Source organism: Triticum dicoccoides, chromosome 7A, assembly GCF_002162155.2.
Source record: "Triticum dicoccoides isolate Atlit2015 ecotype Zavitan chromosome 7A, WEW_v2.0, whole genome shotgun sequence".
In the NCBI taxonomy this organism is placed as follows: Eukaryota; Viridiplantae; Streptophyta; class Magnoliopsida; order Poales; family Poaceae; genus Triticum; species Triticum dicoccoides.
The window spans coordinates 539,708,921-539,715,511 of NC_041392.1; positions in this window are offsets into that span (position 1 = coordinate 539,708,921).

The window sequence follows — 6,591 nt, forward strand, 5'->3', positions numbered from 1 at the left end:
ACCTGGCCTTGTCCACGGCATCGCGACCTGGCATACCAGCGATGGCTGAGACTCGCTGGAGGGCCGGGACCCGAGGACGTAGAGCAGAAAGGGGAACAAAGGCGAGAGGGGAGAGACACACGAGGACCTCGCCGAGCACCCTCACGCCTGCCGATGCACGGACCCGGCGACACGCCAGAGAGCGGGCCCTGATTCTCGAGATAAGTCATCACCCGGAAGCACCAGCTACCGTGGCACCATCCCCACACCTAATGCTATCCAGTGTTAGCGACGCCGCTCTCCTTTCTCACCAAACGACGGCTGCTTGGGCGCCAAAGGGGACCTCCCAAGCATCGCGACTCAGGGGCTCTTACCGGACTCCGGGTCGCTCACCTCCTGGCCTTGACCACGGCATCGCGACCTGGCATACCAGCAATGGCTGAAGCCGCCTTGGGACTGGGACCTGTCGGCGCAGAGCACCAAGCCCTCGGAGGTTCGAAAGGGAGGACTGAGCTAAGACGGAATGAGCAACTCGCACAATTCTACGACAAGGGTTATATTAACAAAACAGGATTGCAGGCACCTTACAAGCCCCCACGGGACGCGTTTTTGATTCCTCGCAGGGAACAGATCCTAAAGGGACACTAACTACGTGCGCCCCAGCAGAAGATGCCATCATCAACAGTGGGTCCTCAAGCACCGGCGCCAACCCCATCCAGATCAGAGTCGGCGGCGGCTTGATGAGCCCGCCTTGCTCCAGGAGCGGAGCCGGCTCGGGGGCTCATAGCTGTCGTCGCTCGACTCCTGAGTCGCAAAGAGCTCGCCAGAGTCGCTGGAACCTCTGACGCCTCCTCCGCCTGAGGAGCCGCCAAGGGAGCGGTCGGTGGGCCCAGTCCTCGCCGCAGCAGGGCCCCGGCCACCTCTCCCCGGGCAGCACTCCAACCGGCGCCCGCTCGCATCGAAGACCTTGAAGAGCATCACCGAAGCACCGTTGTAATCCAAGTGGATCGCGAAGACGCCCCTTGTCCTGCAAACCCGGGCGATCTCTCTCCAGCCCCGAGTCATGAAGACCTCGCACGGGGCAACGACCGCGACCTCTGCCTCGGTCGCGAGGGTGCTGCAGCCGGCGTGCTGCAGCCAGAGCTCCAGGGGCTCCCCCTGCGGGATGATGGAGGTGAAGAAGGGAGGAAGGCGAATCCAAGACTGAAGAGGAATGGCGACGTGGAGCACGAACTCTCGGGAGGAGCCCTCGATGTGGACCCCAGGGGGACGACCCACAACTTCGTGACCCATCGGCGCCGACAGCGGCGCGCCCGTGGCGGTTAGCATCAGCTCCTTCAGGGCCCTCGACGTGGGCGTACAATGGAAGCGGGAACCCCGGCGGCGGCCGCTCGCACCAAGGCCTCGACACCACCTGAAGGGCCCCCTCATCCGGGCCACGGGGGACGAGCCGTTTCTTCGGCGGGAGTGGGTCTGGTTCCTCTCGTGGAGCCTTTCCCTTCTCTGCCATCGAGAATCGGCGGATCGGAGCCATCGCAGCAAGACAGAGCAAGGATCGGGAAGAAGGAGAAGCAAGAAGGGATGGACTGGAAGGGCGCGCGCCGTTCCATACTTATAGCCGGCGAAGGGCAACCGTCGACCTCCATGATCGCAGGTAATCATGACCCGCTTTGCATGCAGGGACTTGTCCAATCCGTGTAGTTGCTGAGGCGCCATGGGGAAGTGGAGACGCCCACATCTAGTCAACCGCCACGCGGCGCCCAAGGCTGCAGGCTGTTAGGGCCCGCGGCGCTTTGCTCTTGCCCTTCCGCTTCCCTGCACGGCCAAGTCCGGGCGCGCCTTGGGCCCGGGGGCTACTGTCGGCGTTCTGGAAACGGGGGTCCCCAGACTTGCTTGCCTGCGGCCTGCGGCATGGCTCAAGGGGGGGGGCCAGCACGGCCCATCTTCATCAACACAGACCCAAGACCCTCGCGAGGGGCCAAGCCTCGCGGGGTGGACGACACGGAGCTTCCTCAGGCACGGCCTCATCAGGCTCCTCGCGAGGAGGCGGAGAGATCAAGGTGGGGTACCTCACGAGGTGCCTATGACGCAAGCCATGACGACCAAGGGCGCCAGGCGGGTGCCAGCCCGCGCAGTGTCCTCCTTTCCTCTTTGGTGCAAAGGGGACAAGCGCAGCCGCGGAGTACCGAGGCATCAGGCAAAGGTTGCCATTTCGGTGCAACGAGACCAAGACCAGGAAGACTGCAAGATGGAGGTCATCGTGGAGCCCAAGACGGCGTCACCACCAGAGCTTTGTGCAGGCGAAGACTACTTTTGTCAGGGTAGCTAGGACTAGTTGTCCCCCTTCAAATTAGCCCGCCATTGTTGGCTCCCTTCCCGCTCGATATTTGGGAAGAGGACCAGGGCCTCTATAAATAGGACCAGCCACCCACAGGAGAGAGGGGTTCGGAAGGGTTAAGAGGAGAAGGGTTCGATCAGAGAGAGAGAGAGAGAGAAGGGTGGCTGAACCCCTCCTAGCAGTTCATCGCCCCAGCCAAGAACAGACCCTCGCGAGGCTGTTCTTCCTTATATCATTTATCATCATTAGCCCAAGAGGCAATCCACCACACCACACACTGGAGTAGGGTATTACACCACAATGGTGGCCCGAACTAGTATAGACCCTATGTCTCTTGTGTTGTTCTTTCCATAGCTTAGATCTTAGCATGGCGGAGGGGTGCAGCTAGGTAGGAAGTGAAATCTCCGCGCGCACCCCAGTGTTCGAACCTCAAGGGTCTGCCGGAACCCGAAATCCGAGAGTCGAGTTGAACTGTTTGTATAAATTAAGAACGACTGCTTAATCTATGAATGAAATCTATGCTTAATTACTGAATTTTAGTTGCAAAAATTAGATAGTGCTAGTGATTTCTAGCTGCATATTTTGACAAATCGCAGTGTTACCAGGATTGACAAATGGCAACATTACTAGATCAACAAATGTAAATCTTTCTAGTTTGACAAATGGATACATACCCAATATGACCGATGCAAATCTTACCAAATTGTTTGTACGTGGTTACACACGGGTCATCCAAAACAACTATTTGCGCTGAAGGGATGCACAAATCCTGCGCTGCGGATTTTCCCTCGACTTAAGGGGAAGACCATAGCTCTCACTTTGCATACGGGTGTTCTATCTAAAATGTTTGCGATCAAGAGCTGCATAAATCTTGCTCGGCACATTTTCTCTTGGCTTCCTGGGGAAGCTGTCGGCACGCCTTTCGTTTTGTTAAGCACTCAAGCACATGTCCGCACAGCACCTCCTAGCCATTAAAAGAGTGAGGCGTGGCGTCACGTGAATGGTTAATAGGACACACACAATTTAAATTATAAAAAATGTTTGAGTTGTTATAGTGGCAGCTATTTGTTTCAAAATGCCTTTGTTGGCTGTTATTCGAGTGCGCCTTCTCTCAAAATGGACACGAAAAATACCACAAAATGTTGGGTGCCATTCCATTATAGCATGCCAAGTTTCATGAATTTTAGACGAGTTTTGGATTTACTAGAATTTAAAAACAAAGTATCTCAATGTTTTGCCAGCAATCAACAGTGCCCTGGTGTTTGAAATTCATTCTCATTTCTTGCATGGGACCTAAGCATGCCCCGAAGGACACATATTTGATTTTCAACCAATTTATATGCACAGAGCTTGTGCATGTAGTTAAAATTTGAATTATGCACATGAAATGCCTAGAAACCCCAGTTAATGTATAGAAATGTCCAAACGAACCCCGAAAAATTCCAAAAGTAAACACAACACTCCTGTTGTTCTATGTTGACACTACAAAAATTATGAAAACAATAAGAGGCAACGGATATCGTTTTGTCCCCGAAGGTGACACATTCCCTACCGAAACCATCACGCTTGTTGTGAGAAGCTAAGGTTTATGAGAAGCTTATACCCAAACCTGCCCCAAATGGGACAATTTTTTTACCATGAGATGTTGATGCCGCTCCATGATAGCATGCCAAGTTGCATGAATTTCAGATGAATTTTGGATTTACTAGAATTTAAAAACCAGGTATCTCAATGTTTTGCTGGCAATCAACAACGCCTGGTGTTTGAAATTCATTCCCATTTCTTGCATAGGACCTAAGCACGCCGCGAAGGACACATATTTGATTTTTCAACCAATTTATATGCACTAGAGCTTGTGCATGTAGTTCAAATTTGAATTATGCACATGAAATGCCTAGAAAAGAAAGTTAGTGTATAAAAATGTCCAAACGAACCCCAAAAAATTAGAAAAGTAAACACACCACTCCTATTGTTCTATGTTGACACTAGAAATTTTTTGAAAGCAATAAGAGGCAACGGATATCGTTTTGTCCCCAAAGGTAAAGCGTTCCCTGCCGAAACCATCACACTTGTTGTGAGAAGCTAAGGTTTTTTTGACTGAAAATAGTAGGAGAGGCTTCTACTATTCTATATTAAAATATAATAGGTAATTACATGGTTGGGAGGGAAGTCCCCTAAAAGGAAAACAAACAAGCAAAGTCTAAAGTGAATTTACAAAAGAAGTGATATAATCACTGAGATCAGGGGACACTCTATATCTAAGCCACGTAAGGTCAGGCTTAGTCCTCTCAAGCCAAGTTCTATATGAAGGAGTAATTTGATTGAAGATGAAGTTATTTCTCTCCTTCCAAATATTCCATGCAGTAATGGTGAAGATCTCAAAGAAAAGTCTACCAGAATAAATTCCTTTGCCCTGATTGTGGCCTCAATCCTTGAGATGCTTGAGTTGTATGAGATACCAATCTTGGACCAACAAGTTTGTCTAAAAGGGCAATTAAAGATCAAGTGATCAATGGTATCTTCCTCATGAGCAGTGCATAGGACACATGATTCAGTATCCCCAACATGAAAATGTCTTCTTTTCAGCATGTTCCTTGTGTTCAGTCTATCAGCTAAAAGAAACCACATGAATACCTTTAATTTCATTTGGAGCTTTGATTTCCATATCCATTTGAAAGGCTCCCGACAGGTGATTTGTCTATGGCAGTGAGTGTAGAATTTTTTTTGCTGAGTAAACAGGTCCCCATGGATATGACCATTGATCATTACTTTTTGTCTCAAGAATTTGTGGCGGTTTTAGACTGTCTATGGAGTGTAGCTCATCGAGGGCCTCAGGAGAGAACAACAATTGGAATAGCAGACTCAAATCATTAGTCTCATAGTACGCACGAACTGAGATATCTTCGGGATTGGTATATGAATACAAGCAAGCAAAACTTTTAGAGAGGACTGGACCATTCCAATTATCATGCCACATGGATACATGAAAGCCATTCTGTACCTCACATTTGGAAACTCCTCTGTAGATAGGCATAAGTTTTACTATAGGCCGCCATCAAAATGAACCACACTTAGGAACAGCATGAGGTACAGTACCAGTATAGTACGACTCCCAAAGTAATTTAACCCATTGGAGATCTACATGGTTATAAAATTTACCAAAGAACTTCAGGAGGAGTGCTTGATTATGAACTTTAATTTTAATCACTCCGAGACCTCTCTTATCTTTGGGACAGCACACTCTTTTCCAAGCAACTAAAGAGTTAAAAGACTCACCATGTTCATATTTTTTTCCCATAGACATCTTCTCCGTATTTTGTCAAAAGTATCAAGGAATTTGACTAGCAGCTCCAAAGTGCAAGACGCAAATGTGATCATTGAGGATACCAGTGAATTTATCAGTGTGATTTTCTAACCATGACACATGAGAGCCGTGGTACTTGAGATGCAACGCTCTACCCGGTAAATTAAGGGCATCAATTCGGTCATGCTGGGTTTAGTAGTATCGAGTGGTAATCCAAGGTAAGTAAACGGAAGAGCACCCATTGTACAATCGAAGACATTAGCTAGATCTAAAGCCTTTTCAGCAAAAATATTGATAGGAATGAGATTTGACTTTTGGAAGTTGATCCTCAGCCCAGTTGAGATGGCAAAATCATTCAGAACACATTTAAGGTTTGCAAGTTGAATTGAACAAGCTGTCATAATTAAGATAGTATCGTCCGTGTATTGCACAATAGGATACGTACTAGATCAAGCGATCGGAAGATGCAATCTTCCTTCAGTATATTCATTATTAATTATGTACTACAACAGATCCATAGCCAGTGCATATAAAAGCAGCGACAGAGGGTTGCCTTGATGCACACCACGCTTGCAATGAAAACTCTTTCCAGGGGTACCATTTAAGAGTGCCGAAGAATGGCCATAATTAAGTATAGAGTTTATCCAGTGCCTCCATTACAAATTGAATCCCGTCTTTTCCAACATTAGTAGGATGACATCATGTTCAATCAAGTCAAATGCCTTTTCAAAATCTAACTTGAGAATGATCACTTAATTACCAGATTTCTCACACTGAAAAATGTACTCAAAGGCTCATGCAAGACAATCATTAATTGTTCGCCCTTTAATAAACCCGTATTGGTTTGTATGTAACAAAGACACAATAACTTTCTACAGACAGTCAGCGATAAGTTTTGTAATAAGTTTTAGGCAGCAATTCAACAGGGATATGGGGCAGTAATCATTTACGGAACTGGGGGTCAACTTAT